Source organism: Panthera onca, chromosome A3 (genome assembly GCF_046562875.1).
Source record: "Panthera onca isolate mPanOnc1 chromosome A3, mPanOnc1 haplotype 2, whole genome shotgun sequence".
Lineage (NCBI taxonomy): Eukaryota > Metazoa > Chordata > Mammalia > Carnivora > Felidae > Panthera > Panthera onca.
In genome coordinates this window covers 2,761,343-2,782,895 of record NC_138341.1, presented here as the reverse complement: position 1 = coordinate 2,782,895, position 21,553 = coordinate 2,761,343, and positions in this window count along the sequence as shown.

The following is a 21,553-nucleotide window of genomic DNA, read 5'->3' as shown; positions in this document are numbered from 1 at the left end:
AGAAAAAAGCAACATCACCATCCTGGACTCCTCCCAACTCTGTCTTCTTATTCATGAGTTGAGAGCAATGAATCCAAGGTCTTGCATCTGTGAAAACTGACAAAAATATTGAATAGACTTTATATGAACCTTGGCTAAGGACAACAGAAAGTAGATGTATAAAACTAACTGGCAAAGAGTTCCATCTGTTGCATGAAAAGACTGTTTTCCAGTAACACTTTATATTTTGTCATAGGTTCATCAAACTTCTAATGTATTTATATTTTGATGAATTGCGTATTAATAATAAATCAATAAATACATGGGTTCGAAGACAAGTATTGCTACTTAAAGTCCTATGGTCACAGGAAATCACTGAATTTCTATACGGACAAACGTGTATATTATGTAGTAATTGATCATTTCAAACAGAAACATAGCTTAGGATGAAATTCTGTGGAACTGAAGTGTTAAGTCAAGGGAAAAATGAAAGTATATAAAAACGTCCCCATGTTAAAGCAGAATTCGCTCGGACACATATACACACACCTGCATAGGTACATATAAGAACACTCACGCGTGTGCTAACATACACGCCTGATGCTTCACTGTACCCCGAGACTCGTAATGGCTCATGTATTTTTAAATAGATAATGGTGAACATGAAGTCGCTGCGGTTAGAAGCTCCTGGATGGATGTTAAAAAGTTCGGTATCGACTTTATTATGACGATGTCACCAGTTCCAATATGCCCGAAGTTACGTGTTTTGTAGCTATTTAAAATTTCAGTGAAAAATGTCGGATGTCAACTTAACACGTCTGATGGGGGACATGACTGTGTTTGGCGCGGAGGAAGGAGTTGAGCGTGAAGAGTCAGAAGATCACCTGACAGTAGGTGAGTCGACGGCACCCCCTCTGAGAGCAGCCCCCCAGCATGTCTGCAGACCACCAGGGTTCTGTCCGGCTCCTGCCGTCGTCTGTGTAGACGGCCCTCTGACGCTGGCCTCATGTGGCTGCAAGCCCAGGATGACTGTGCCTCGAATAGACCGCCTCCAGTGCAGACCCCCAGGCATGAAGGTGACAGCTGAATTCTAACTAACTGACTCTTTTGACTGTCTTTTAACTCATCCCACACCATAGAGGAAAAGAGGGGCATTACTGAGATCGCACGAATCCCGTAAGTTACGAAGCGTGTTATTAGAAAAAAATTGCATTTCCAATTCTACCCTCCTCTCAAATGTAATTTGAGGAGAAAAGGAAGACTTCAGGGAAAAACGTGTATCTTACCAAGCAAAGTTCATCATCTAATAACACGGAACAAAGGAAAGGGGCCTCTGTTATGTGGAATCCCATTCATTTTACAATCTCTGGTTCTCACTGGAGTATGATATTAACAAATAACCACAAATAACAAATATCATATTAACAAGTAAATACCGCCGATTAGTTCAATTAATGACTATTATTGTTGGCCCAGTACCGTGCCCAAGTGACGTGGAGAATAAAATACAGTTCCTGACCCCAAAATCGTTACAACACAATAAACCCAGACAAACATAATCAGGTAGATGTGATGAATTACCGGAGTGTTGTGAAAAAATGAACAGGGTAATGTGGGGTACAAAGGAGAAGGTGGGGACTTCCTGCCTGGGCGAAGGTTTGGACAGCCAGGGTCCTCAGCTTGGCCAGGGTCGTTGGCCGGCACCCGCTTCTTAATCCCCTGCCAGGCTCACTCCGATCCGGGCGGACTCTGGTTAGCCTGAGGGGCAGAGACCCAGGAAACCAGAGATCGTCTGGCAAGTGCCCCTTGTGTCTGCTTGAGACCGGGGGTGGGGGTGGGGAGGAAGAAAAGCCAAGTCACATGCACTAAGTCTAAGGTCGTAGAATAGACAAGATCTGCAGCTTTGCTCTAGGACTGCCGGTTCCATTGCACTGGGAAGAGTTCTTCGTTTCTGTGTCTCCCAGGCTGGTGCAGCAAAGGCGGGCAAGACTCCCAGCTGGGGCCTCGTTCCCAAGGGAAGGAACGAGACCAGTCGTTGGAAATAGACCAACCCTGCAGTTGCACGTGTGTTGTTTCTAATCTGGAAGGAGAGAAAAGTCACGTGGTGCGGTATGGGTTTGTTTTGGTCTTGTGTTTTAAATATTTTTAATATTTCTTTATTTTGGGGAGAGACAGAGCATGGTGGGTGAGGGAGCCCGGGGGAGCGGGAGAGCGGTGCAAAGAGAGGTAGGGAGACACAGGATCTGAAGCAGGCTCCAGGCTCTGGGCTGTCAGCACAGAGCCCGGCTCGGGGCTCGAACTCATGAACCGTGAGATCATGACCTGAGCTGAAGTCGGAGGCTTAACCAGCTGAGCCACCCAGGCGCCCCTGTGTTTTGTTTTTTAAATGCTGTCTTGACCCAGTTCTGGGGACCGACTAGAGCCAGGCCAGTTGCCCCGTTAAGCAGTCGGTTGGGTCCACCTACTCCCGGCCCTCTTTTCTTAATGTGAATTTTGCCGTAAAAGCGAAGTCGATATCCTAGTGTGTGAAATACAGTACTAAAAGTGAAACCACCCACAAAATACACTTCATTAAGGGTTTTAATAAATATACAAAACTTACGGAAACAAGAATTATCTTCGAGGCAGCATTTCCGAGGGAGGAAAAAGCACGCAAAGCGGAGCTGCAAGGAAAGTAGGGGATCAAAACTCCAGTCATTTTACGTAAAAGAGACAGGCCATAAAAATGCAACAGAACTACAACAACCAGTTGTATTTCAGACTTGGAAAGAGAGTCTAAGGTTGAGAGAAGCGTGGACTTAGGTCGTGGGAGTGGCAGGCACTGGTGAGGCGTCTGCCGTGGCCGTCTCCTCTGAAGAAGGTCACATATGGCACACGGACTGGGGACACACAGCCCCTGCACAGACGAGCCATGGGGACAGTACGGGGACAGCGCGCCGGGAGGCGCGGCCGATACCGGGCGCCCAGGGAGGGTGAGAGCTACGGACACGCAGTGGAACTGCCTGATCCGTGTTCCCGTTTCTCCCGCAGTCGTCACCTGCTGACGGTTCTGTTAGAAGCGCGGGAGACAAGAGGACACGGAGAAAGAAATAGAAACACCGCCTCGAGGGCTTCGTTCCAAAGAAATCAAGGAAAAGGGTGCCCTCCTGCCTTTTTCACTTGGTGCCCGTTTCCCGTGACAGATACTTCTCTACCTGGCGATAAATTGTGCCGGCCCTTGCCCGAAGTGGTGGGCAGCCAAGGTAATCGCGGCCCACCCCCCATTTAGAGCAAAAACCCCCAGCCATCACCTCCGGCTTACCGACTCTGTTAAAAGCTCTATACGATGCATTCTGTTTTGTATCTTGAATAATGACTTCCTAATGGGATCTGTGGCGTTTGTAAGAGGCTTTAGCAAATTTTGTCAAATTAATATCTAGCCTAGCAATGCAAAAACTATCAGAAGGAAATTGGGTTAAAGAAATCATATGAATAACAAGGAGAAATACATAAAACCACATCATTAATCATTGGAATGAAAATGCCGGTTCTTATAGGAAGTGACAAATATTCCCAGTGATTTAGTAGAAAAATGTAGCAAACTAATATAAAACTATGGAAACAGATATGAAATCACTTGAAAAGGTTTCAAGTGCTATGTAAATGCTAAATTTTTTATTACGAAGCATTGAGATGGCACGAGGAAAGCCGGGCTGGTTTATTTATTCATACCCGTGTCAGAGACGGCGGTTTCTCTTCTCCATATCCCTTCTTTCCTCCTTCTTAACTAACGGAAGACTGATTTTATTTGGGTGGCCATGTGTCCGCCGTAAAACAAACCTACCGACAGAAAGTCCTCTAGAAATGGTCCTGTAACAGTTCTTGCCAGTCCCCTGGGAGTGAGTCATTGGCTGGGGCCTCTGACAAATCCCGTTAAAAACACTCAGGCTCGTGACTCAACCGGTGATTCTTTCTGTCCTGTCTGTTCTCCTCCTTCGTGTCTGGAAGCAGGTTCAATGCTCCCTGTGGCTGTAACCATAGATGCCCAAGAAGGAGAGACCGGGAAAAGTGCAGGAAACTCAACCCCGGCGTTCGCGGGCCCCTGGACCAACCTCCAGCGTCCCCTTCGCAATCATCAGATGATGATGGATGAAATCAGATTAACGTAATCAATTGCATTAGCCTCTTGAAACCATCGCTTTTGGATTCGCTGATGTTCCCACGCGCACTCGATATCTAGCTGACACAATAGCCCCTGTTGACGGGAAAAGAGAGATTCACGGTACGTCGTAATACGTGTAACATAAAGAACATGAATGAGGAGAGCAAAGTGCTAGGGAACTCGGAGTAGAAAAGGTGGCGAAGCTGCCCTGGTAGGTTCAGGGAAACCAGTGACCCGTGGCGCTTCGTAATAGGGCAAAATGGGCCACGCAGAGGCAGCTCTGAGCCTCCCGACCACCGAAACAAAGTGAAGTGCGGAACCAAGAAAGACATTCGCAGAACCCATGACGTAAGAATGAATGAAGTGTTCATGACAGGCTCACTGTCCTGGGTTTTGCAACGAGAGGGTAAGCTCTCCTACAGGTCTTTGAAAGGGGGACGGTACGACTTTGAGGCCTCTCTTCGTGCCACGTGCTGCCGTAAGCCCCCAGGAAGAGAAATCCCCAGGGTGCAGACCCAGCCTGCTGTCCGAAGACGGGACAAAGTCCTGACGTCGCAACCGCGGGGCTCTGGCGGTAGGTTGGCAGGCTGCTACTTCTGTTTGCTGACTCTCTCCCTCTAGAACAGAAGCAAGGATCCTGACTCTTTTGTAACCCTGCTCCTGTCTCCTGGAACTGAGAGCGGTGCTCAGTACCCTCCCCACAGGCGGTGCTTGGTCAACACTGTTGAAACTAACGAGTGCTCTGTAGAAGTCGGGCCTGCAACCCAGAGACAGCGACAGCCAACGGGCCAGACTCCCAACAGCTTCCAACTGTCAGAGAGAAAACGTCGCATCCCTTAAAATCCCAGGAGTCCCAAATAGTCTGTGTGATGTGGCCAGGATCAGGGTGGGGGTGTTAGAGCACATTGCCCGGCGATCGCCGCAATGGGGCCTCAGCTACAGTAGGTAATTTGCCTAAGGTCTCACAACTGGGAAATGTAATAGAGACACGATCTAAACACAAATGAACCAAACTCTTGGGTCCTTTCTCCATCATACTCTACTGATGGGTAATTTCTCACCCATTAGGCAATTCGAGACTTGTGCCCGCCTGAGGCCGGTCTGGCTGAGCAGCCACGGGTCACCCCTGGAGCAGACCTGACCGAAAACGCTAAGAATACCGTCAGAATGAGCACAAGGCCAGGGCCCAGGAGCCCCTCGGCGGGCAGAGCGGATGTCACATCAGCAATGGCTCCGAGGCCCACGGGCTCGCACACCGGGCAGGAATTCGAGCACGAGGGAAGCATGCTGGACCCGTGTTTTGGGGGAACGACCTGGGCTCTCCAGTCTTGAGACACATGCTCCAACTTCCAGCTTCCACGTGTTATGTACCAACTTAACTGAATTCCCTCTCTCGACCCTGGTTTTTAAAAACGAATCCTACAAGCTTTAAGTTCAATACATTAGAGGAGCACCTGGGTGGCTCAGTCGGTTGAGCATCCGACTTCAAGCTCAGGTCATGACCTCGTGGTTCATGGGTTCGAGCCCCACGTCGGGCTCTGTGCTGACAGCTCGGAGCCTGGAGCCTGCTTCGGATTCTGGGTCTCCCTCTCTGTCTCTGCCCCTCCTCCACTCATCCTCTGCCTCTCTCTCTCTCAAAAATAAGTAAACATTAAAAAAAATTGTTTTAATTCAATACATTAGATGTGAGTCAAATTTTTTGTCTTCTTTTTGTGGAGGAGGACTTATTTTATTCGTATTTGTTTGTTCTGAACTCCTAGCTTTAAAATTCATTAAATAGTCATTTAATCCAACCCGGTCTACACACGCAAAGAACAACCTGGGAGTGCCTTGTTAAATCTTTTTTTTTTTTTTTTAAAAAACACTTATTTATTTTGAGAGACAGAGATAGAGCGTGAGGGGGGAAGGGCAGAGAGAAAAACACACACACAGAATCCAAAGCAGACTCTAGGCTCTGAGCACAGAGCCTGACGCAGAGCTCAATCCCACGAACCGTGAGATCATGACCCGGGCCGAAGTCGGACGCTTATTCAACTGAGGCCCCCAGGCACCCCACCTTATTAAATCTTAATTCAGAAATTACCATGCAGAAGTCAGGAGTGGAGGTGAGGAGGCCTATAACACCAGCCTTTTAACCGTGATGGCTTCTGAGCTACAAGGAGCTCAGCTGGAGGCAGGAAGCTGGATTCTTTCTGCCTTCACATGTCTGCCCCCTCCACTCTCTCCCCAGACATTTCTACCAACCTTCCTAATCAAGGAGATTGCTACCAGGAAGAACGCAGAAAGGACAGCTGCGGGCAGTTCTAGAACTTCTGATGGCCCAGTACCCCTGCATGTTTTCAGAAATATTGTCATTTCCAGGAAAAGTATACAATTTCCAAATGTCCCCTAATAGACTGTGTCTCTGGGTTTGCAATTCCCAAGAGCTCAATTACCTTTTATAGTAAGACAGCATGAATTGTGCTGATTTTAAAGAACATGTTTTAAGTAAAACACAACCTTTTACAGATCAATATATTTTGCTTTTTAAAAAGAAAATAAAATTTCAATCCAATTACCTGTTTCAGAACACCTTTAAAGAAGAAAAAAACGATTGCTTATGGCAAACTCCGTTGACAGCATTTTTCTTTAGCAGAAAATCATTTCCAGTCCCCTTCATTGTACAGGCAAATGTGAAGTCTTCAGAGGGAAGCGGGGAAATCAACCACAATTATTGTGAAATGTTCACAAATTGGCCAGCATTCGTGAAGCCAGGAATAAATTTAGAAACGTGCAAATTGGAACTTGTGTCTCTGAAAATTGGAAACTGAGTTATTCAAATACTGCTGTTCTTGGGGCACTTGGGTGGCTTAGTCGTTAAGCATCTGCCTCTTGGTTTCAACTCAGGTCATGATCTCATGGTCATGGGATCAAGCCCTACTTCAGGCTCTGTGCTGACAGTGCAGAGCCTGCTTGGGATTCTCTCTCTCTCTCTCTCTCTCTCTCTCTCTCTCAAAATAAATAAATAAAACATTAAAAATAGAATAAAATATGGAGCACCTGGGGGGCTCAGTTGGTTAAGCTTTCGACTTCAACTCAGGTCACGATCTCGTGGTTCGTGAGTTCGAGCCCCACGTCCGGCTCTGTGCTGACAGGTCAGAGTCTGGAGCCTGCTTCGGATTCTGTGTCTCCCTCTCTCTCTGTTCCTTCCCTGCTTGGGCTCTGTCTCTCTGTGTCTCAAACATAAATAAACATTTAAAAAGTGTAAAAAAATAAATTAAAATATAAAATACAGCTGTTGAGTTCCACATGACAAGAAAAAATGGACCCCATTGTATCACAGCACAGAGCACTTTAAAAACACCAGCTATCTACTTGTTGACTTTCAGGAGAAAAGGTAACTAGTTAGTGACAGTTTGCCTAAACACGGCTTTCCTTGGAAGCAGCACATTCAAGTTCCATCATGTGATGGCTGTTATGTTACACACAACTGTTTTCAGACAGCTCACTGCTCAAGACTATAATTCCCTTCCCTGAATTGTTTTTACACCTTTGACTGCGGCCAAATGAATGAAGCTCCAGTTGGGTAGTGATTAGAGTCCCAATTAACGTCTAATAAAGGGAGACCCACCAACGCCCCAGAATCCTGCTGTCCGGGTCCATTTTAGGAGCCCCGAATGCTCATGCCTAGAAATGGTGGAGGAGGTCACAAGGAGGGTGGACGTCTTGAGGCCGAAGTTTGGTAAAGTGCAATGACAGTTGAATGTGACGCTCTCGGGTGTAGCGACCTGACCAAGGTGACCCGGCCACGCCCGTGGCGACGGTATCAATCAATCCGGCAGCGGGTTGCCCGTGTCCACACCGCTCCGTCCAGAACACTTTCGGGCCTCCCACCCGACGCCTCTCCTTTTATTCAGACGGTGAGATGGTCCGGGACCTGTCAAAACACAGCAGGTTCTCAAAATGCACTTTGGAGTCTGGTTTCAAGGAAGTGCTGGGGATAATTACATTTTCTATGGTCGTTAGAGATGAAAACAGGCAGTAGGCACCTATTATCATGTGTCTTATTGCAAAATAAGGTGTTTTCTGACTTTTACAAGCACCTGAACATTTTAGTCCACAGCTAAATGAGAAAGTTGCGGGAATTTCTGTTCAAATATTTATGACCTCTTTCTTTTAAGATGAATTGGGGACATGCCCGGGGGTCAGGCGGCCCCTCCGAGCAGGCAGCCGCTACGTTGCGAGTCTCACCTCCGCACACGTGGCTGATCAGGAGACAAAGGGCCTCGGCGGCCACGTGGACCACATGAGCTTCGTGTCCACAGCGGTTCCTCCTGCCCCCTCCCAGGGCCCCCGGGGGGAAGCAGAAGCAGTTCAGGTGGGTATGCTGTATCATAGCCGAGAAAGTTGTGATGAGGAGACCCTGACCTTGGGGGAGCTGCCTCCGCCCCGGCCCCTCCCGCCTCCAGAGAGACACGTGTCCTTTACCGCCAAGGCTTCTCCAGGGAGGGCAGCCGATGTGTCTGGCTTCGTTGCCCTGGAATGTCTGCCCGCAGTGATGTCTCTAGAGAGACACTATTTTCACCTTCCCAAGGCTGCCTGTTGTGAGAACGTTCTTGAACAAAGCTCTCAATACTTAGGAGATACGCAGAAACACCAGGTCTATGGAGAATTATCTCCCAGCAACGTATTTTTATATCTGCTTTCAGGCCACGCCCGCAGACAGGCTTGTGTTTGCCAGAAGTTTTCGGTTTCAAAGTCCCAAGCACCTGTGTGTTTTTGGAGTCTTCTCCTTATGTGACCTTTAGAAAGGCGATTCAAACGTCACCGTATGGGAGTGTCAGAGTGCAGTGATGTCACAAAGGGCCTTTTCCGTGTTCCACGTTTCTCCTTCTACAGTCATTTCATAGATGATTATTTCCCCCACAGAAAATCCATTTGTAGTTTTTAGTATGCTTCAATACATTTCAAAATCGGAAGACCATAGTTTAAGGTGTGATGGTTAGGCCCATCGAGGCGTTCACACATCTCGGAGTCCTGGAGACGATGGGCCCCACCCTCTTGAAACCCCGCCCCCCCCTGACACGTGCTACTGAGGTTAACTCATGCGCACAGTGTCTTGATGGATGAGGACTGTGTCAACCAAGAGAAGGGGTGGAGGAACAAAGTCAGGAGAAAACAGGATTTCCGCCACACAAAACGTTAGAAAAGGAAGTGACGAGTTCTGTCCCAGAGCTACAAGTCTCCGATCTCGAGGAAACAGTGCCCCGGGAAGATCTCGAGTTGACACGAACCCGCTGTGGCTCTTAACCCAAAGGATGCATCGTAAGGAAACAGGCTCACGTATGTATCTCCTTTGGATGGAATATGATTTAATTGAGACACGAAGCCCCTAGTAGCCTCAGTTTGCACAAAAATCCAATTCTATTCAGTTTAGCGCGATTACGAGGGCAGGAAGGCGGACTCCACCCTTAGAGTTTTCATTGGGTATCAAAATTGTGACTAAGCTAGAAAGTTTAATTCAATAGGAAAATGTTACTTTATTATCATCATTATAATTTGATATTTACTATGTGTCCATAAGGTGCCGAACATTTATGGCTTCGACTACAATGTACCCCCAATACTAGGGCAGAACTCCTGGCTGTGAGCCTCGCTGCCTATATTTGTGCATCTTGAAGCCACGGTTACGAGGTGAAGGGAGTCTGTGATAGGGTCAGGCTCCCAAGAACAAATCTGTAGATCTCCCACCCACAGAGCAAGAGAGGCCCACCCTCTGTGTGAACGTCACCCTGGGGGACACAGTCCGATTAGGAAGCGATGTCTCCCTAAGTCCCAGAAAGAAAAATTGAATATATCATGTCTTACAGAGTTTGTTTTATTTTAATTTTTTAATGTTTTATTTATTTTTGAAAGAGAGAGAGAGAGAGAGAGAGAGAGAGAGAGAGAGAGCAGGAGTGGGGGAGGGGCAGAGAGAGAGGGAGACACAGAATCCGAAGCAGGCTCCAGGCTCCGAGCCATCAGCACAGAGTCCCATGCAGGGCTTGAACTCACGGACCGGGACATCATGACCTGAGCTGAAGTCTGAGCCACCCAGGAGCCCCATCATGTCTTCTATAGAGTTTAAACCAACACACATGTTGAACGTGTAAAAATAGATAGATAGATAGATAGATAGATAGATAGATGATAGATAGATAGATATGAGCAAATCCCACTTTTATTTCAGTCACACACATAATAAACAGCCTAGGGGTTCTGAGGAATATGCAGCTAGATAATGGCTGGAAGGCCCTGAGACTTCGAAAATGCTAGACAACAAAGAAGAGCTGGCACCCCACAGTGATTCAGTGTGCGGTCAGTTCCACGGGAGGGACACGCTCAGAAGCGCCAGGCGGCGTCCCAGGCATTCCTGGTGGCAGAACAGATCGGAGTTGCGCGTTCCATCTGGTACAATGGCTTTTACAACAGGCGGTCGTTAATGACTATTTCTGAAGGTCGTGTCCCACGTTCTGACGTCCCTTCTGTAGTTTTCACGTGGCGAGAGTATCTGATAAATGCGCGTGAGGGCAAGGTTTTCCTTTTCTGCAAGGCAGAAGGGGAGACTCCGTTTCCGGCTCTGATGAGCTCGGTCATTCCTTCTCGTAAGAAGTAACCATGCCATGGGGCGCCTGGGTGGCTCAGTCGGTTAAGCGTCCGACTTCAGCTCAGGTCATGATCTCACAGTCTGTGAGTTCGAGCCCCGCGTTGGGCTCTGTGTTGACAGCTCAGAGCCTGGAGCTTGCTTCAGATTCTGTGTCTCCCTCTCTCTCTGCCCCTCCCCTGCTCATGCTCTGTCTCTCTCTCTGTCTCAAAAATAAATAAAAACTTTAAAAAAAAAAAAAAAAGAAGTAACCATGCCAGACAAAAGACTGTCTTTTCAAGTATATTTATTTATTTTGAGAGAGACAGAGACCGAGAGAGAGCACAAGTGGGGGAGGGACAGAGAGAGAGGGTGAGAGGATCCCAAGCAGGCTGCACACTGTCAGCGTGGGGTCCAAAGCGGGGCTTGAACTCACGAGACCACGAGAGCAAGACCTGAACTGCAACCAGGAGTCGGACACTTAACTAACTGAGCCACCCAGGTGCCCTTGGACAGAGTACTTCTGAAAGGCCCGCAAAATACGAAACAGTCGGAAAGACGGTAAGAGACGATCCAAGGGAAAGCCCAGCACAGGAACACGTGCTTGTACCCGGGGATCATTTGCAGATGGTGGTGGCTGTGTGGCATTCGCTCTGACACCGTGTTAGAGCAGGGACTGTGCAAGTCAAGGCTCAGGGCCTGCCCAGGGCAGGGGCCTTACTGACAGACCCTGCTCCACGACGGGGGGGGGGCCATAAGGGAAACCCTTGAGGCAAATGAAAACCCACAGTAATTCTTATCACCCCAGGGGATCCCAGGAAAGGTGCTTTGGCATCAAGAGGACCAGGGCAGAAAGAAAAGGAGAAGAAACAAGACAAAACCCGGCCACTAAGGTGTGGCTTGGCAGAGGGATTCTGCAGAGAGAATTTCAGGCTGAGACCTCGTTGGATTTGAGGTTCTGAAATGTCACCGCCAAAGCCCTTGGCAGAGATTAATGCGAATCTTCTCTGGAGAAACACACTTATCCTCGCCTCAACGAACACTCACAGACAGTTTTCAAAGACCACACGCCAGGGGCGCCTGGGTGGCTCAGTCGGTTCAGTGTCTGACTTAGCTTCAGCTCAGGTCATGATCTCACCGTTCGTGGGTTTGGGGCCCGCACTGGGTTCTGTACTGACGGCATGGAGCCTGCTTAAGATTCTCTCTCTCTCCCTGTCTCTCTGCCCCTCCCCTGCTCTCTTGCTCTCTTTCTCTCAAAGTAAATAAATAAATAATTCTTAAGACCATAAGTTATAAAATAGCTAAAAATGAGTACACATGCAGAACCATACCATGAGAAAACTTCAGATACTGTAAGTATCAATATACACACATTTAAAAACAATGATGGGGGCGCCTAGGTGGCTCAGTCGGTTGGGCGTCCGTCTTCGGCTCGGGTCATGACCTCACGGTCAGTGAGTTCGAGCCCCGGGTCGGGCTCTGGGCTGACAGCTCGGAGCCTGGAGCCTGCTTCCGATTCTGTGTCTCCCTCTCTGCCCCTCTCCCGCTCATGCTCTGTCTCTGTCTCTCAAAAAATAAATAAACATTAAAAAAAATTTAAAAAAACAATTATGTTTCCTGGTTTCAAAGAAATGCAAGATTGAAAATACCTCCAGGTGTTCAGAAACTATAGAAAGTGTGATAAAAGAACCAAATAAACCTTCTTGAAATGAAAATAGCAATGACCAAAATAAAGAAATCGATGAATGTCTTTTAACAGCCAGGAAGAAATACCTGAGGAGAATATAAATAAGCTGAAAGGTCAAAAGAAATGGTCCAGATTGTTGCACAGGAGGAATTTCTTAAGCCGATGAGAGAGATACCAGTGAACGACTCGGAGAATGGAAAGTTAACACACGTCCTCAGCATCCGAGAAAAAGACAAGGAAAGAATGGACGGTGGCAGCACTTGAAAAGGCGCGACGAAAGACACGAGCCGCACGTGTGCGCAAGAGGGAAACGTACATCAACTATCACGCCAATGAAAATATATCTCCTGCTAGACCGATGCTTGTAACATTACAGACGAGCACGCACAAAGAGAAAATCTTCAGATAGCCAAAAGAAAACGATTACCTTCAAAAGGGTGAGAAAGCAGTTGACAGACAGCTTCTCAACTTCGATCGGAGAAGCCACGGGCAGTGAAATGGGATCTTCCATTTCACTTCATTTCACTTCGCTGGCAGTGGCTTCTTGGACCCAGGTTCTCAGAGTGGGTCCTGGGGGGCAGGGGTGGATGGTGAGGGAGGGGAGGAAGTACAGGGGACAGGGCAAGGGTGACTGACACCAATGACCCTGTGCCGTCCGGACGTTCCCCAGTTCTCGGAAGGAAGGGAGGGTGGAAAAGACTGAATAACCTTCTATTTTCATCAGTTAAGTAAATGTGTTATAATTTCTGGATTACTCACCAGAAGAAGAGAAACATAACATAGGCATCTAAACTAAGGAAGGGAAAAAATGAGATTAGGAATTCTCTAGGAGTTGACAAAACAGAAGGGAAATTTAGAAATCCTAGAACCAGTAGGACAAACAGAAGCACAACTCGAGTGACAGGTTAAAGCAGAACAAACGATTAGGTGTCAGTAGATAAAATGCTACATTAAAAAGAAAACAAGTGGGGCGCCTGAGCAGCTCCGGGGGTTAAGCGTCCGACTCTTGGTTTCGTCTCGGGTCATGATCTCACGGTTCATGAGCTAGAGCGCAGAGTTGAGCATCCGACTTTGGCTCAGGTCATGATCTCAGTTTGTGAGTTCGAGCCCCGCCTCGGGCTCTGCACTGACAGCATGGAGCCTGCTTGGGATTCTCTCTCTCTCTCTCTCTCTCTCTCTCTCTCTCTGCCCCTCCCACACTCACACACTCTCCCCCAAAGTAAGTAAACATTAAAAAAAAAAGATTGCCAGAATTGATATACCTATCCAGCAATATTCCATTTACAAAAACATTACTGAAAAAGAAGAATGTGGAAAGATTGAAACTAAAAGATAGGCAAATAAACTTATAAAGCAAACACTATCAAATACAGTTTATGTGGCTATTTTAACATAAAAAACAGACTTTAAAGAGAAAACTATTAATACTAACTGGCAAGGGTAACTCGAGAATGACAGGAATATTCATAAAGGAGATAAAATAGCTTTAAATTTGGGGTGCGTGGGTGGCTGAGTCGGTTAAGCGTCCGACCCTTGGTCTCGGTTCAGGTCATGATCTTGCAGTGAGTCACGATCTTGTGAGCGGCAAATGTCTTCTCCCCACACCGTTAACCAAATGATCAAACATAAGCTAATGTGCATTTGGGAGTCTCCTGGTGTAATGCAATGTTAAGTGTCCGACATCACAGACGAAGTCTGTGTCAAAGCAGTGAAAATGAATCTAACAAAGCCATTATACCCGACTCTCATATACAGAAAACACAAGTCGAAGCAACAAGATACATCTCACCAAAAGGAAGCAATCAAACAAATTCAGAATTCACAACATTTTACAAGGCTTTATATATATGCACATAATATATGTATATATGTGTATATATAATGTATATAATGTATATATAATGTATATAATGTATATATATACAATGTATATATGTATATATACATTACATATAATGTATATATATACACATGTAATACTGTATATACGTATATACACATTATATATATATAATGTATATATATATATATATGCTTCTGTTGATAGGGTGCGTTATAGCAATTGGTTATTTAATGTTACATTAATTTTGAATTTTAGGATAAACATAATTTGGTCATGATATATTACTTTTTTTTTTCTATATTCTGGATTTAGTCAGCATTTTCCTTAGCATTGTTGCATAGATATATCTGTTCATTTATTCTTTAATTTTACCTTCTTATATTGTCCTTAAGTAATTTTGTATCATTGTCACTGCGGCTGCATAAAATTGAGGATTTTTCCTCATTTTTCTTACTATCTCAAATATCTCGTATAACTTGGAATGATTTCTTCCCTGACCATTCAGGAGAAGTCACGAATGGAACTAACTATCCAGGCCCGGAAGTAAGTTTTGGGGATGCAGGTTTTGACTTCTGATTCAGTTTTGTTAATTTTTATATAGTTTTTCAGATTTTCGATTCTTTTCTTGAACCTGTTTTGAATGTTATATTTTCCTAGAAATTTCTCTATGTCATTAAAATTTTTTTAAAATTTCTTTATTTGTTTTGAGCGAGTGAGAGAGCACATGCGAGCAGGGGAGGGGCAGACAGAGAGGGAGAGAGAGAATCCCAAGCAGGGTCCACACCCAGCGTAGATCCCGACGTGGGGCACGATCTCACAACCAAGAGATCGTGACCTGAGCCAAAACCAAGAGTCGGTGCTTAACCGACTGAGCCACCCAGGTGCCCCCATTAAATTTTTAAAAATTACCTGCATCAACTGTCCGTAATAATGTCTTATTGTCTTTGCAGTGTCTGTAGCATAGAAGAGATACTCTCTTCTTTTTTATAACTCCTGACATTTGAATTCTGGGTTTCTACTTCCTTTAAATTTTAAAAATTATTTTATTAGAGGGAGTAAATTTTATTTGCCACTCACGTAACCAACAGAAGAAATGGCATCTGTGATAAAGAAATAAGGTTATGTGTCAATATTTAAAAAAAAAAAGACAGGGGATCCTGGGTGGCATCTGACTTTGGCTCAGGTCATGATCTCGCAGTTCGTGGGTTCGAGCCCCACATTGGGCTCTGTCAGCTCGGAGCCTGGAGCCTGCTTCCGATTCTGTGTCTCCCTCTCTCTGCCCCTCCCCCGCTAGCCCTCTATCTCGCTCTTTCTCAAAAATAAATAAACATTAAAAAAAATTTAAGGTAATCCCTTATAAAAATGTACATATGATTTAAATGACACTTTACAATACAGGATATCCAAATGCCAAATTACCAAAAAGCACATGCAATCTGCTAATTCTGACTCCTCACTTTGTACCCACATCAGCGGATAAGATTTAAAAGACCAACACATGTGGACAAGAAGGCAGAGTATCCAGAATTCTCACACTGCTCCTGGGATCGTGAATTAGCTGCAGTTATTTTAGGTAATAGTTTGTCGTTTCTAGAAAATTTTTGAATATGTACTTCCTAATATCCAGAAAATCTCTGTCTCTCTCTCTCTCCCTGTGTGTGTGCGCGCGCGCGCCCGCGAATCAAGTCCAAGGCACAAGTCAGTACAAATTCATCAAGAACACGGCGTTGTAACTGGCTTTGCAGCCTCACCCAAGTTGGGTTTTGCCAAGCCCAAACCTCGATGGCTTATCGATGGCTCCTTTCGTTCTCGTTCTGCGGGGCCCCGGGGGTCGCGGCGGGTTGGCTGCAGACCGCGCGGGCCGCTGTTCCGCCCAGGGCCTTGGCCTCGGGGTCCACCTGCAGAAGCAGCGCCCCTGGGCGCCTGGCTGCTTCGCTGGCTCAGGAAAGAGGAAAGAGCGGGAGCGGGGCCAGGCCAACCTGGGGCTCAGAGCTCCGTTCAGACCCACGCGGCAGGTGGGCTCCTGGGCCACGAAGCCAGCGGTCAGATGCCCCAGCCCCGGGGACGCGGACACAGAACCTACCCTAAGGGGCGCTGCGAGCTCGGTGCGCGGGACGTGATGTGTCATTCCCTAGGAAAGGGGAACAAATGTTTGCCATCTTTCTGACCCTGTGCCCATGAAAGCGTCCCAGGACCGAGAGCGGGCCCTCCCCGTGAAGCCCGGACTGGGGTCGCCACGGTGCACCTGCTGTCCCCGCCCACCACTGAGAGGAAGACAAACGTCAGAGCGGGGAGGCCTGAGGACGCCTCCTGCACCCCACCCCCCAGTGGTGCCAGCGAGGGGGTCCCCGCTGGCCGCCACGCCAGGGCTGAGGCTGGCACGGGCCGGCACAGGGGGCCGCTGGGAGGGGAGGGGGGGGGGGGAGAGACAACCGGGGCGGGGGGGGGGGGGGGGGCGGTGGAAAGGAGGACCGGAGGGAGCAGAACAGGACTGAAGCCGAGGGGCAGGGCCGCGTGGAGCCAGAGGGGAGAAACGCCCGTACTCCTGGAGCGCGCCCCCGTGCGCACGGGCTGCCGCTGGCAGCGCCGGGCTGGGGTCCGCACCCGCGGGGGCTGTGGAGTTGCCGCGGCCTCTCTGAACGTGAGGAAGGGCAGTCACCTGTCAGAGTGCGAGTGCAAGCCCGGGAGAGACAGGTGTGTGCCGCCCGTGCAAGGAGGGTGCAGCCCCCCCCCCCCGCCCCGTCCCTCTGGGAGCCCCAGCGGAGCCCCGGGAAGGGCCGCCCGCGGGAGGGGTGCGTGCGGGGCGCCCGCCCTCCCCGAAGCCGCAGGGTGCACGCTGGGCAGTCTGGGACACAAGGGGCAGACCTGTGGGTGGCTTTCCTGAGCCGAGCTCCCCGCTCGCCTCGGCCCTGCAGTCCCCATCACACTAGGACTAAGACAGGTTAAGGGTACCATGCCCTCGGGCTGCCACCTGCTGACCTGGGCCCTCGGAGGCCAGGCTCCTAGGCTCGGGGAGCTGCCTCAGCGGCCAGGCCACCTACCCCTGCCCCCACGGCCCTCCCCCACCGCCCACTGCCCCTGTCCCATGGCCCCGGCCCCCACTACCCCCCACCCACCCCTGCACCAGGCCCCGCGCTCCCCACCGTCCCGCCCCACCAAACCCTGCCCCCTACCCCCCACTGCCCCTGCCCCACTGTCCCCGCCCGCGGGCACCACCCTCCACCTACCCCTGCCCCCCACCTACCCCTGCCCCCACGGCCCTCCTCCACCATCCCTGCCCCATGGTCCCAGCCCCCAGCATCCCCCCCTACTCCTGCACCAGCCCCCACACCCCACACCCCTGCCCCACTGGCCCTCTCCTCCTGAATGCGTCTGAAAGCACAGGATGCACTGACTCACCTGCACAAGGATTTGCCGCTGTTTGTTTTCTTGGAAACTAAAAATAACAAGGTCCACGTGAGCAAACAGAAAGACATAAAGTAACCAAACCCTGTCAATGAAAACGAGAAGCACTGTTCCCCAGAAACCCCCTCCCTCAGAGGCTGTCTTTAAAAGCAGCTTTGGTTTCCACACAACGCTAAAAAAGAAAAAAAAGAAAAGAAAAGAAAAATGTGTCTTAAATGATCCAGAAACTCCGACATCTCATAAATAACTCTCCTGTGGTTATTCCGGATGTACAATAGCACATATCTTTGTAATTCCGTGCAAAGGAAGGTGCCTAAAATAAGGGGCTTAGCTACGCTGGTGTCCAACCTCCAGGTCCCCGGGGAGCATCTGAAACCAGCCTGGACACAGAGGTCAGGGAGACACCAGAGAAAGAGGGAGGCGCTCCAGATGGGGGCAGGTGTCCTAAGCAAGGGAACTGCCCTGCGGACCTGTCCTGATGCCTGCACCTGCCAGAATCATAACGGTGTATACGGAGGCCTTAACCGGTCCCAGGCATGCGTACCATCCGGATGGTCTCCCACCGTGTGGCTCTCTCAAGGCTGTGTCCTTGAAAGCGGCCCCCGGCTTTGGGAAGGGTGGGCAGGGTGCACATTCCAGGGGCAGGGCTGGGGGGTAGGAGCCTCCCGGGGTCAGGGGCCAGCTCTGATCGTGCCCTCTCCATGACCTCCTCCAACCGCATATAAGGAACGTATGGCATGAGAGAACAGGTACTTGAAGAATAATCCTTCCTGAAGTTGTCTTTTCCGTAAATTGTAAATGCATACCCTTCGATGTCATGTTCCCAGAGTCCACACTTTGCCAAGAAGGGTAAGGCTCGTATCATTTTGCTGAACTTAATATTCACTGTATATCCATGGTACCAGTAAAGCTTCAATGTAACGGAACAGGGAAATAAATTATTCTTATTTACAGACCTAAGCTAACAAAATCTTAACTTTTTTTAATGTTTATTTATTTTTGAGAGAGAGAGAGCATGAGCCGGGGAGGGCAGAGAGAGAGAGAGGGAGACACAGAATCTGAAGCAGCTCCAAGCTCCAAGCTGTCAGCACAGAGCCCGACCCGGGGCTCAAACTCACCGACTGAGAGATCGTGCCCTGAGCCGAAGTCAAGAGTCGGGGGCCTAACTGACTGAGCCAACCAGGTGCCGGTTGTGCTGACAGTGAGGGGCCTGCTTGGGATTCTCGCTCCCTCTCTCGCTGTCCCTCCCCCACTGGAGCGCTCTCTTTCTTTCAAAATAAATAAATAAACTTAAAAAAAAAAAAAGCTATGCATTTTCATGACATATTCCTGCCTAACTCATGGAGCTCTTCAAATCTGGTAGGATCAGAATAACACACATTGTGGCAGTTTCGTAAAGACACGGAGTATCAGTCTTTTCTCCTGCCGTAGAGGACACACCCTACTCTCCCTCCAAACTTTTCATCAAAACCCAAGTTTACAGGGAGAAAACGTCCCAGGCATTTCTTTTCCAGTAGGTCAATATAGCTGCTTGCTGTACATTCGTTGCTTCCTGCGCCCCCACTCGATGGTTGTTTCCATCCTGTTTCCATCCTTGCTGGTGGTGGTTGTTTTTGTATTTTTCTTGGCCTTCTGGACTGATCACGATGTAATAGTTCTTTTGCTCATGTTTACATAAAAACTTTATGGAGTCCCAGAAAAATACACTCAGAAGGACATCGCAAAGGTGTGTTTTTCCCGAGCTCGGGGCGTTTGGATGCTGGTAAGGTGGGGGTGCCACAGCCAGGGTGGGGCTGGCCCCTCCGCACCCCTCCACCGGTTGGTGAATCGTCGAGCCTGATTAGCAAAGGTGCGGGCACCGGGAGAGGGTGGGAGCAGGTGGGAGCGAGACGGAATCTCGGTAATAGGGCTCCGTGGTGGTGACACAGGCAGACAGTTCAGGTCTTGGGCATACGAAAAGTAACTGACAATAAATTACTAAAGATTACAGTTGGATACTGAAATGACCGAACGCCTCTCAAACTCAGAATGTTGCGTTGTACTCCTTAGCTGAAGAAACGATGGCGTAGAAGCAGGCTTTGCCGTGGGAATGTGTGTCCCCATAAGTCTCTTACTCTATCACACTTCTCAATTCTGAAATTTCCGTTTGGTTCTCCTTCGTACCTTCCGTTTCTTTGCTGGCACTTTCTGATGTCCCGAGCTGGTTTTAAATCCTTTTCAGGTAATCCCGACACCTGTGTCGTCCCATTATTGACATCTGTTGGTGTCTTTTCTCACTCATGTTGGCATTTCCCTGGTTCGCAGAATGATGAGTGATGTTCACTTAAATCCTGGACGTTTGGGGTGTTAAGTAAGGAGGTTCTGGATCGTGTTTACATCTCTGTCTCGGCAGGTGTCCCGTGACACTCTGTGGCAGGGGAAGGAGATGTGGTGCCTCAATACTGCCACGGTGGGGGAGTCCACGTTCCCCACCAAGCCTCTGTGGCCACCTGGGGGCAAGGGGCACCTCAGTACCACTCCCCTCGTGGTCTCCACTAGTCCTGTGGAGGTGGCACCTTACCAGCTGCTACAGATGGAAGGAAGTCCGGCCCCCGACTCAGGCTTCTCTGGTAGGACCCCAGCACGGAGGAGCTGTGTCATAATGGCCAGGTGAGGGTGGCAGGTCTAGGATCCCCATTTAACCTTTACTACGGGGGTGCAGATAGGGCTGCGTGTTTCCTGGGGTGTTGGTCTAGAATAGGGTGGTTATTGTCTAAAAGTTTTCTGCCTTGCTAGTCTGCCCCTCTCCTCGTCCTTTGTCTATAGAGAGCAGGGTTTTTGTGGGGCTCTTTCAATTTTTTTTATTTGGGGGGGTGGCCTCAGCCCCTTGGTGTTCCTGGGTTGCTGGCTTTCTCAGCACCTCTTCTGGGGTACATGAGGCACATAGAAAACCCACGGAACTCACGGCTGTGTCACTCCTGGTACAACTGTAGTTTTGAAAGGGTAGAGAGGGTAACGAGACACCAATTACTCACAAGGACTCAGGGCAAAGAACAGTGGTATTAGTCAAAATGTCACTCAAGTTTTGAGAATGCCTTCCAGCTCCTACTGAAGCAGATGAAGTGACGTGAATGTCCTTCGTAGCCATTAAAGGGCTTCCCTAATGCGAAATGCCAATTTAGGAGTATTTTTGTAAGAACGGTACCACGTACGTTGACCCTTGAACAGTGCGGGGGTTCGGGGTTAGTCACAAATCCACATGTAACTTTGGTTCCCCCAAAACTTAACTCCTCGTAGCCTACTGTGGACTGGAAACCTTAATGATAACACAAAGAGGTGGCCAACACATATCTTGAATGTTGTATGGATTGGCTGTATTCTTACAATAAAGTAAGGTAGAGAAAAGATGTTACTAGAAAAAGTCATAAGGAAGGAAAAATACACTTGCAGGACTAGACTGTATTTATGGGGAAATGTCTGCATAGAAGTGGACCCATGCAGTTCAAACCCCTGTTCAAGGGTCAACTGTAAGTTTCCGTACAAAAAGTTAGTCCTTGTCTCTAGTGCCCACACGAATGTATTCACTCAATGATAACTACAATTTACCAGATAAAAGTTGGAACATTTTATGCAAAGGGCAGAAGCAATTGAAACATAGTACCAAGAGAGACAAGAGGGAACTTAGGATAAAGATACGTAGCCAAATTGTGCTGTTGTTTCCGTTTAAGTTCCGTAGAACAAAGTGTGGAATAAAAGTCCTTGCGGGAACATAGTCTCAGAATCCAGATAAGTTCTTCTCAGCCCGAACTCTGGCACACCTTCATAATCCTTCACAGTTCTAGCAGATTCCACTAATTTGGAAAAATAAATACAAATCAAAATTTAATTCATTTGTAGAGAGTGTAAGCAAAACACACA